The 12,023-nt window shown below is 40.8% G+C and overlaps 1 long non-coding RNA gene across 1 annotated transcript; it reads right to left on the bottom strand.

The window, feature by feature from the left end:
- Window positions 1-6,564: 6,564 nt before the first annotated feature.
- LOC119364326 lies at window positions 6,565-12,014 on the bottom strand. The gene is made up of 4 exons (XR_005174831.1): window positions 11,740-12,014; window positions 8,734-8,788; window positions 8,458-8,588; window positions 6,565-6,824 (listed from the first exon to the last, which is right to left on the bottom strand). It is a non-coding gene; the product is annotated as an uncharacterized LOC119364326 (long non-coding RNA).
- Between the last annotated feature and the right edge of the window lie 9 nt (window positions 12,015-12,023).

Raw genomic sequence — 12,023 nt, forward strand, 5'->3', positions numbered from 1 at the left:
TGATCAAGTGTAAAAAATTCCATTGGAATTTAGAGTTTGTGAAGCTACGGATAAATCATTCCATGTTTTTTCTTGCTAGTAAGTGTTATTTATCTATTAGTTTGTGATGTCCATGTGTGAACTCAATAGGAATAGTTTATCTGATTCAGATCATTTTACAGGGTGGATGCTAACTGATACTAAAATTGATCTTCAATGCATATAATGTTACATGTTATGTTCGCTAATTACCATCTTTCTCACTCAGACTTCTGCTCCTAATCTTAGCTTCAGTGGTCAGGAGGGTGTGTCATTGATTCGATTCATGTCCAGATTGAGTTCAACCGAATGGAACTAGTGGAGAATTTTTTCCATTGTATGTTTTGAAGTTGTGTGTATCATCTTGCTAAATTTGAAAATGCGCTAGTATATGTTTCTATGACTACATGGACTTTGTTTCCAGATATAGATGCATACTTGATATATATAGTTAATTGTCTTGGGATGATATGCAATCATCTTAGAATCATCTTGGACTAAACATGTGTTTGGTTCTGCTAGCAGAATCTGAAACATAAATCATGATACTAAATGATGAAATATAAAGTAGTTAACACTAGTCATATTATCTTACGGATGGATTAAAGCATGCCAAAAACATAGGAAATTAACCCTCCTGCTATGCAAGGTGTATGAACTTGACCAAATCATGTTATACTATGAATCTTTGTATGTTGTGTGATCCAAAAGGAAGAGAAATGAGCATCAAAGAACAACACGCATGGAAGGCATAAAAAATAAAACTAAAGCCTCCTCAAGTGTTAGACAAGGAACGAGGGCTTTAACCTTCCATCATGTCCCCATGCCCACTGCTCTTATATCATATTTTCTTCCTCTTCATGTCTCATAATGGACATCTCATACCATTTGAATATATCCACATATATGTTCAGTTATTTCGCTAAAAGATTTAGCAAACAAAAAGGAAGAGGAAGGAGCGCTTAAGAACAATAGGAATGAGAGGCATCAGGAAATACCAAATGGGATCTCCACCTCAACACAAGAGGCGAAGAACTCATAACTAGGCTTTCCTCTATGTTCTCACCCCCATTGCACTTAGGCCCTCTCTTTATTCCTCTTCCTAGCTCGCTTTTGAGATTTCACATTGAATATGTGCAAAAAAATAGTTGGTTTCTAAGCTAAAGCAACCAAGCGAGCCAAAAAGGGGAGAGGAATGAGTGATTTAGAACAATAGGAATGGGTGGCATTGGGAAACACCAAACTAAATTCTCACCTTCAATATTAGAGGAGAAAACTGAGTAAATTAGGCTTCACTCCATGTTCCCATTCCCACTACTCTAAGGCCCTCAATTATTCCTCTTCCGGGCTCATCTTGGAGGTTTCTTGTTATCTAAATATGTGGACACATGTCTATGGTTTCTCCATCAGAGCTATGGTGTAAGCCAAAAGGAAGAGGAAGGGGTGCACGAGAACGGTAGGAATGGGAGACATCGGGAAAGGATCCATGGAAAATATTTGAACCTCAAACAGTAGAGGTGCAAACAAACAAGCAGGGGTTTCTTACATGTTCCCATGCCCAGTGTTCTTGAGTTTTCTCTTTCTTCCTCTTCCCAGCTTACTTCTAGTGCCTACACATATAATGAAACAAAAAGGCTCGAAAAACAAGCTTGAAATGTTGGACAAAGTATTTCAGCTTTGAGGTATAAATAATGGGTGATGCAGCATATGCAGTACCTTAGAGGAGAAAGCAATGAAGATACATGGTGCATGAGGACATCATTCTACAGTCAATGATATAATGAGGCCACATAATCACCAGTTTTGTCCTATTGTCCTCTGCTCTTAATTTAGGGCACATGCATAAAGATCTCTTCTACTTACCTTTATTACCCATATCCGAAACGGGTACATAATATCTATACTAGCCTTTTTTAGAACAATATACGTATTAACTTGTGAATTTATAGTGGAAAAATATGTGGCAATAAGAAGTTATGAGCAAAAAAATAATATGAAATTAGAAAAAATAAACCCTCTTAAGTAAATAAGTGAACTTGGAAATTACAAAACAATGACAAAGAGCCACCGAAGTGATAATTAATTGGAACATAAGGTACTTCGGACATGAGCTGCATTATTACACATGGCAGAATGTGATTAAAACATGATTAAACAACACGCATATCAGAAAAACCAAAATTTCTATAGGTCATTTTATCAAGAAAAAAATGTGTATAGTCCTATTATTTAACTAATTTAAATATAGGAAAAAACATGTCTCCAAAGAAACCATCACCCTCTATCCCTAGGAGGAAAACACATGAAGGAATAGTGATCAGATATTCAGTCTAAAGTCTAAAATATACACATAGTATTTCAAGAACAAGGTCCAGATACAAAGGAAAAACAAGATCCCCGAGAGAGTAGGGTACTCTTCCACCCATTGAAGTACTTCCCAGTTCAACCTTGCAGCTCGATCACCATCCCTCCAAGGATTAAAGCACCCGGGTTGAGATGCAAGCAACCAGCAAAGTTCAAGAGTGGGGAATAAGCCTTATCCCACACATATAAACAATATTTGAAATCTCACACCATTTTATGATCAAGTGTACAAATTCCATTGGAGTTTACAATTTTTGAAGCTGCAGATATATCTTGTTACAGTCATGGTTGTTCTTGCTAGCCTACGTATATATCCATTAATTTGCTATTCCATGTGTGAACTCTTTAGGAATTGATGATAAAAATAATCGGTAATGCACATATTGTTACATTTTGTGTGTGTCAATTACCATCATTCGCACTTCGATTTCTGTTGTACTCTTAGCTAGAGTGGTCAGCAGTGGTGTGCGATTGATGTAATTTCGTCTCCAGCATGAGTACAACCTAAGGAACCAATGAAGAATTTGTACCATTCTGTGTGTTAAAGTTGTGTGTCTCATCTTGTTAAGTCTGAAAATGTGTTTATGTTTCTACGAATGCCCCTTTTCAGATATAGAGTTGTATACTTCATATATATAATACCTGAATAATAATCTTGACATTATAAGGACTCTTGTGTGGAATAATCTGGAGATGAACATGTGCGTTGTTTAACATTGAAATTTGCAAATCCAACTATGTAAACCAAATCATATTAAAATATGAATACTTTTCATGTGTGTGACCCAAAAGGAAGAGGAAGGAGCACCAAAGAACAATAGGCATGGGAAGCATCAGTAAAACTCAACCAAAGTCTATTTCAGCGCTGCACAAGGAACTGAGAGAGCTTTAGCCTTCCATCATCTTCCCATGCCCACTACACTTAGGACCTCTTCTCACATCATCTGAACATATGCACATATGTGCTTTTTTTTCCTAAAGTGATTTGGCAACCAAAAAGGAAGATGAGGGAGCGCCTAAGAACGATAGGGATGAGAGGCATCGGGAAATGCCAAACTGCATTCCCACCTCAAGACAAGAGACGAAGAATCAGTAAGTTAGGCTTTCCTCTATGTTCTCATTCCCACTGCTCTTACAACCTCTCTTTCTTCATCTTCCTAGCTCGCTCTTGAGATCCCACATTAAACATGTGCACACATATATTTGGTTTCTATTTAAGCTAAAGCAACCAAGCAAGCCAAAAAAGGAAGAGGAAGGAGTGCTTGAGAACAATAGGAATGAGAGGCATCGGGAAACACCAAGCAAGTTCCCACCTCCAACACTAGAGATGAAACAAAGCAAGTTAGGCTTTCCTCCATGTTCCCACTCCCACTGCTCTTATGCCCTCTTTCTTCCACTTCCCGGCTCACCTTCAAGCTCTCAAGTTATCTAAATATGTGGACACATGTCGATTGTTTATCCATCAAATCTACAGATGCAATCCTAAGGGAAGAGGAAGGAGTGCACAGGAACGACGGGAATGGGAGGCATCAGGAAAAGATCTATGCCAAATATTTGCATCCCTAAGACTAGAGGTGCAAACAAACAAGCAGGGCTTTCCTCCATGTTCCCATTCCTAGTGCTCTTGAGCTCTCTTTCTTCCCCTTCCCAGCTTAATTTCAGTGCCTACAAATCTAACAAAACAAAAGCTTTCAAAGAAAAAGCTTGAATTGCTCGATAAAGTGTTTCAGCGTTGAGGTATAAATAATGGATGGTGCACCATCTGCAAAACCTTTGAGGGGAGAATAGGGCTAGGGCTATCGTTCTGTAAGTACTATAGTATCCAAATTCTGAAGGTTGTACAAAACTACATACATGCAAGGAGCGAATATAGGAAAAATATATCTCCAAGGAAACCATCGGCCACAACCCCTACGAGTTAAATACATGAAGGTATAATGATCATATATTCAGTCTAAACTTACTATACACATCGGTTCAGTATGAATCGCCTAAACAACACGATGAATCACCTAGTATTTTTCGGACAAGGTTCAAACACAAAGAACGAATGCCTGAAGAGATTTCAATACTTCTTCCAGCCCTCAAAGTACGTCGTAATTACAAAACCTTGTAGCTCGGCCACCATCACTAGAAGAATCAAATCACCCCGGCTGCAGCGCAAACACCCAAGAAGGTTCAAGAGTGGACAAAATAAGCCTTATTCCGCACGTGTAGACAATCTATAAGAAATATCTTTTTATGATCATGTACAAATTTCATTGGAGTTTAGAGTCTTCAAAGTGATTGTTTCTTGCTAGCCTCCGTATATTTTCATTAGTTTACTATGTGTGTGTGAAGTCTCTAGGAACAGTTTATCCAATTCAGATCATTTTACAGGGTGGATGATAATTGATGCTAAGAAAATCTGCAATGCATGTAGTATTATTACATGTTTTGTGAGCTAATTACCATCTTTCTCACTCTAATTTCTGCTATGACTCTTAATTACAGTGGTCAGTAGTGGTGTGTCATTGATCTGATTTTGTCTATGACATGACTTCAACATAAGGGAACTGGTATCATTCTATGTATTAAAGTTTTGTGTCTCATCTAAATAAGCCTGAAAGTGTGCTTCTTCATGTTTCTCGTGTGCTTGTTTATGTTTCTACGACTAACTGGTCCTTTTCTAGATACTAGTAAAGTGTCCGCGTGTTGCAACAGATCCAAAATAAAGCATTATATCCTCATAGACCTTGAAAGTGTTGTCCTCCTGTACCACGAGTCATCTCGATCAAAAATTATTATTAGCAACAACTTAGATTTCATTTAGATTTTGGTTCTATCATGGACGTCCAAAGCAAGACAAGATCCTGCAAATCAAGGTAGACGAACAAGTTTGTCATATGATCCTGTTTTTTCATATGAATTAATTCAGATTTCAACAAGTTAGATGTTGAGTGTGTGTATTGTTCTCAGGGCTTGTTGTGTTGTGCCCTCAGCATTAACCCTATGATTACTCTGTGCGCCTGTGAGACCTGTGTGTGTGTGTGTGTGTTTGTTTGTGTTGAACCTTGTTGGATGTTTGGTTTGGGCGGTTTGCTTTATATATAAAGTGGGGCGAAAGCCTTTTTCGATAAAGGGATATTATGTTTAGTAATTAGGATGATGCGGAAGTAAGAGAACCAACACATGATAGCAATTACGATGATGCAGAAGTAAGAGAACCAACACATGATATCTTTCTGTGTAAATTTCATTTAGCGCACGTTTACTTCATCCGTGACTCCATTCTTCTGTGATTGTAGGCTATAGGAGGGCGACGCTCTACTTGGCCATCTTCGATAATGTCCTGCATCGGCTGCGCTTCTCAAAGTTCATCTCTACTATCCGCGTGGACATTCCAGAGGTATTTACTTTGATGTGACCTTGATTTTAGTTCACGCTTGCTTGTTGAAGGTCTGGATTGATTAAAACAGCAGCCATAATTCTCTGAATGCCGAAATCAGTGTGGAGCAGATGGCACTGTAGATTTTGTGCACCTATGAATTGTGCCTTGTGATTCTCATTGCTAGATGCATATCGACCTTGATTAATGGTCTAGAGGTGATGGCATTGGGTAACTGAGATATCTTGAGTATTGCACTAAAGATTATTAGCATGTGTTAAAACAATCACAATGCATCTTCACCTTGATTACTGATCTAGAGTTGATGACATGAGTGAGGTACTTGCAAATTTTAGAACGGTGTCCTGAGGTTGTGTTTTACTCTTTCATGATATTTAGGTACTGCAATCACTGTTAGAAAATACTACCTCCATAATTAGTTGACGCTCAAACGGATGTATCTAGACGTATCAGTGCTCGATGCATCCGTTTAAGCATCAACTAATCTGGACAGAGGGAGTAGAAGCTAGTTAATCCTTTCTATCTGGAGTTTGCCATTCAGCATAATCAAATTATTCTAGTGCTGTACGTCTGAATATTCTTCTTGCTCCTTCAAGATCATAAGGCCTGTCATCTTTTCGTCGACAAACATTTTCTTCGTTATGTAGTGTAAGATGAACCGTTTCATATTCCTACTATTCAGCTTGAGCATTCCAAAATTTTCAAATGCTGTATTCACATCCTCTATCCATCCTCTGGGTTAATCTCTAAGCATGTTAGACTGGTTCATGGCACCATGTATGACACTATTCCAATGATCCTCACACTTATTAGGAGTGTCAAGGGTCCATATTACATTATTGGACTACTATGTTTGACAAAATACAAATATTGTTAAGATTTTCCTGAACGATTAACATTTTGTATTTTCTCACTTATTCATATATGTACTCTGAACCTAGGTTCATATGCACCCCTGAGGATTGAGTACTTGTGCACTTCAAAATCCCCCAATCCATTAGAGCATGTTATAATCCGAATACAAGCGAACTTTATTGCAGAAAGATGAGCATATCTGCATTGCACAAAAAGAACAAATATCACACAGGATGAGTAACTATTTTTTGTACAGTGTACATATGATGATATAAACATACTTTTGCACAACCTTTTTCTTCTATGCACACTGTAACATGTTCTAATACGGCAATTTTTGGTATTTTTTAATGCACGTGTACTCTCCAAGAGGTGCATATGGGCATGGGTTTATCTTTAACTTACTGGATACAGATGTTGTCTAGACTTTTGCCATTTGATATTCATTATCTGAACTATTTGTATTTTTACTCGATAAATCAATATACATATTTTATTGAAGTGCAGTTTATGTAAGTCGTTAGGTTCTAGGTTCGAAGCCTTCTGATGATGCTGTGGCTATTCTCTATTCTCCACCCATGGTAACAGAGGTGGATTGACGGGGCAAGGGAAGAATGGTTTGGATTGGATTAGCATGACCCAAAGACTACTCTGATACTATGAATGACATCGAGATATTTTTCGATACACTTATCTGTTGGATTCATTGCTCTTTATAGAGTACATGTACAAGGTCTGAATGAGAAATAACAAGAGATGACTACGCAGTTGGCAAGGAGACTGATTCTAGCTCTCGGCAAGTCCAGGAATCATTGACATATGTGGATATACCATTTACAACAGCCTAACAGCTTAGTGATTATCCAGGAGAATGAGTCTTATATTGCTTAACAATGACAACTGGTAGAAAGCATATTAAGTGGTTGTAAAATATGGCTCCAGTTACCATGGCAATGCCAAATGCTGATTGGTTGATGATTAGTTTGTTTGTTGTTTCAAAAATAAAAACATATCTAAGTTCTTGATTTGATCCTTCTTTTTAGGTGTTTGACAAATATGCTGGTAATTATTGGTTTGTGATAGGCTGATAGCTGAGAAACTGACAGATAACATACGTTGTCTGAACTTACATTCTAATAGTTTCGGGTGCTTCCTGTTTTTGCTACAAAATATGTGATCTTGTTCAGGAACATTATGACTACAATCATTTAGTACTCGTAGCTTTTCCACAGTTTATGACCTTATGCATGGAATTTATGTATCTTGCAGTCAGAAGCTCTTATTGAGGGATTGCTTCAGAATGGGAGGCTAACATTTGGCCAACTTGTGGGACGAACAATTTCTGAAGTGCCAGAAGGTGATGATCAGCAAAGTAGGTAATAAGCAGGCGAGCGTACTTGGCAAGGTCTTGAATGAGCCAGATTAAGGAATGTCATATGCTAGTTTATTCCTATGATGGCATATGCTTACTTGTTGAAATCACGCCTGCGATTTGTTTTAGTTTTCTACTCTATTCGATGTCAAGAAAGGAGGATAGAAAGAGGATAAGGGATAAAACAAATCTATATACCTCATTAGGTTAATTGCATATGAATATTTTGCAGAATCAGCACCAGCACAATGCATCCAAAAGATACCAAGTAGGCAAGTAACCAACTTGCTGAGGTACCAGGGTACCATGACAATTTATCACTCAAGTTACATGGTTTCAGTTTTGATTAATAGTTGACCCATCGATATTTACTTAAAACCCTATAATATCACTGGAGGGGGGAAAGACCAACCTTGCAAAGCACTGTGAATCATTTCCAGCAAATATAACAGTGGGTTACCTTTTTCAGTGACATCATCAATAAATGGTATTTTGGAGAAACTAGGACAAAAGGAAGGAGGTGCAGCAATGACACTTGATCAGATAGCACCAGTTCTGGAGGATTTACAGTGCACTACTTCCAGTGAGGGCCTGGAAGCATTTACTTTTGGTAAGATACTGTTGATATTTTTACTCTGCATAAGCCCGATACATCAAAGTTCTACCAGTAAAATGCTTGGCATTGAGTCCAGTTCTAGCTTGCAAGAAATGAACTGTTATGGTTCGGAAGTCAAACCTTGGCACTAGGCGAGGGGTGCTACAAGGAAACCGGTTCCAGTCCAGTCCAATTCCTGGATTGAATTGTGGTACCATAATGTATCAGTTATACTTGAACTTTGGATAGATAACGAGACATGTTGATTGGTCTATACATGAAAAAGTACTATAACTATGACATCTTCCACCGTTTTCATAATTAGTTTGAGCCTAGTTACCAATAGGTTGCTGATACTGACGGCCTGCTATTTCATAAATTGTGCTATATGCAGTGACATCACAATATTCAACCGAAGCGTGAAAAAATCTCTAAAAAATAGCTGGAAATTATATTTAGAAACTTACTTTCCTGGTTACTTGTCTTCCATTCCAAACTCTGATGTTCAAATTTAGTATGCCAACCTTGAGTTCACATCATAAGTTTTTTTTTGTAAGATTCAGAAACACTTGATATTCAAATTTAGTTTGTCAGCCTTTGAGTGTGCATCCTAAGTTCTTTTTGTAAGATTCTCATGACAGTGGTACTGTTTTTCTGTAGATTTACGCAAAATGGTTGAAGCACGTAAAATGAGGGTACCAGATTGTGTTACTGTTTCACAGTTTATTTGAGTTAAAAAAAACACTCCCCTGTCCTTTACGTACAGTTCACATGCACATATCTTTTTATGTGTGCATTATAGATAGAGTCGCTTGTGAAAAAGAAATATGGGCAACCTTTGAATCTTTGAAAATTTGGAGACCCTGGTCTCCGGGCGATCCCTCGCGCTCTCGCGACCGCGTCGCCCCCGCGGGCGACCGGCCGTGCATCGCCGCCTCCCTCCTCCGGTCCCCACCTCTCCCCTTCCTCCTGCCGCCGTTGCTGGCGCCCGCGGCCGCCCTGGCCCCGGGATCGCTGGTGGCGGCGGCCCCCTGACCTTCCCCTCCCGGTGGCTCTCCGGCGCGGGGCGGAGCTGCACCGGTGGGTGCTCCTAGGCGGCGACGGTCCGGGTGGCGGCGGGGTTCCCTGTCGTGGCGCGGGCGGGCGGCTGGACGGCGGCGGCGTCGTTGGCGGCGGGGCGGCGCTGCGGTGGGTCCTGGCGGCGGCGCTCGGCCCAGATCTGGGCCCTACGGGCCCCATCTGGGCCTAGGCGGGCCGGCGGCAGGGCTGATCCATGGCGTGTCTTCCGAGAGGCGGGGGAGCAGCGCTGAGCGGCGAGGTGCTGGCGGCGCCGACGCCAGCCTGCTGCATCATGGCCGGCGGGGCTTAGCGGGCCCGTTGAGGGCCTGGCCGGGCCTGGGGTGGCCTGGTTTGCCCCGCTGCCGTGTCCGGACGGCAACCGCGACTATGCCGGAGGCGCGGGCCTCTCACACGACGGCGGAGGAGGAGGTTCCCTCCCGCTCGGCCTTGGCGTTGCTGCTCCTGTCGCTTGGCTCTTCTCTCCGGCCTTCTTGGCCTCGTGTTGGTGCTCGTAGTGAGACAGCTTGGGTGGCGGCGATTCCGCAATGGCGCATGGTGTTGGGCGGTGATTTGGTTGGTCGGCTCCGGTTGGGCGGTGGGGTTGGTGTGCGGGAGAAATCCTTGCCGGTTCGGCCGGCTCCGATGCGGTGACACCGACGGGTGCCACCTTTCCTTCTTGGAGGGTGTCGGTGGTAGCCATCCTCCACTTCCCTCCGCGTACTGGGGGAAACCCTAGGACTCGTCCGGGCGGCAGCGTCGTCGGCGTCGCATTCCTTCTTGAAGGTGCCGCTTGGTACGCGGCAGTTCGGAGCCTCGGGCGGTGGTGGTGTGTCTCCGGAGGGCGCAGCGGTGGCGGTTCATCCATGCTTTGTCGAACTGCCGTTGTTGGCATTCTTTTCTTCTTTTCTTTTGGGCTTGTTGTGCTGCTCGCCCCAGCAATGCTATGTGTATGGTGTTCGTTGCTTTGGAATACAAAGCGGGGGGAAACCCTTTTTCGGTAAAAAGAAATATGGGCAACAAGCTTTTACAATCTTTAGGCTATTGGTCACACATGGTTGTGCAGTTGAGACAGATCAAGTACATGGATCACACAAGGTTGTGCTATTGGTCACACAAGGTTGTACATTGAGGACATTCTAGAACTATGCTCTGTTATTGTTGTCAATCTCTTTGGGTTAAGAAAGCTTCTGTTATGCAGTAAATTTAGTTGTGTGATCCTGTTTTATGATTGTTCATTTGACGACATGGCTTCCTGTTGCAAATTGCAGTGCACAATACTGAACTTTGGTTGCAAATGTGCAGATTATTGCAGCAACAATTCTTGACAAGCAGATTGTTCATTCAACTTTGTACAAACTATTTAATGGGAGTCACATAGATACAGAGGTATGTCTCCTAATTCCATCAGAAAAGCAGTATTTTTGTTTGCAGGGCAGAGAGAATGACACGCTTTAAATGTTAGTCGTGTGGTTTATCTAAAAGATCATTTCACTGCTTTGATGATCTACTATTTTACTATACTGTGTTACTTTCATCATAAATCTGTATACATGTATAGGCATTAAACATTAATGCTATTTGAGCATTTGGGACAAAGCTTGTAAATAAACTTGATAAATTAGTTAATACAGAAGTAAGTGTCTAAAGGTTTCTTGACACATTAAGTACTTAAACGCAAATAATATCCAGTTATATATGCTAGAGGATTTCCTAGTACATATAATATACCTGACAGGTAAATAAAATGTCTTGGTGTGTTTCGTGGTGTGATTAGAATCTAAAAAATGAATTACAGTACTACTAAATTATGAAGTATAAACCAGTAGCCTTGTTAAGCCGACATCTTATCTTGTCTTATGAATGGATTAAGGCATACCAAAGAGACAAACAAACACAGAAAATAGCAATCTAGTATGCAGGGTTATTAATTTGAACGAAATCATATTATTACTATGAATCCTTTTTATGTTGTGTGAACTAGAAGGAAGAGGAAGGAACACCAAAGAACAATAGGCATGAGAGGCATCAGGAAACTCAAAACAAAGCATCTTACAGTGTTTTTTTTTCTTTTGACAGAAAACATCTTACAGTGTTAGACGAGGAACTGAGGTCTTTAGCTTTCCATCATGTCCCATGCCCACCGCTCTTAGGCCCTCTTTTTTTCCTCTTCCCGTCTCATAGTGGACATCACACATCACCTGAATATATGCACATATATGTTCTGTTTTTCTGCTAAAGCGATTTAGCAAACAAAAAGGAAGAGGAAGGAGCGCATAAGGACGATAGGAATGGGAGGCATCGGGAAATATCTCCACCTCAACACAAGAGGTGGAGAACAGATAAGTTAGGCTTTCCTCTATGTTCTCATTCGC

Source organism: Triticum dicoccoides, chromosome 2B, assembly GCF_002162155.2.
Source record: "Triticum dicoccoides isolate Atlit2015 ecotype Zavitan chromosome 2B, WEW_v2.0, whole genome shotgun sequence".
Taxonomy (NCBI): Eukaryota; Viridiplantae; Streptophyta; class Magnoliopsida; order Poales; family Poaceae; genus Triticum; species Triticum dicoccoides.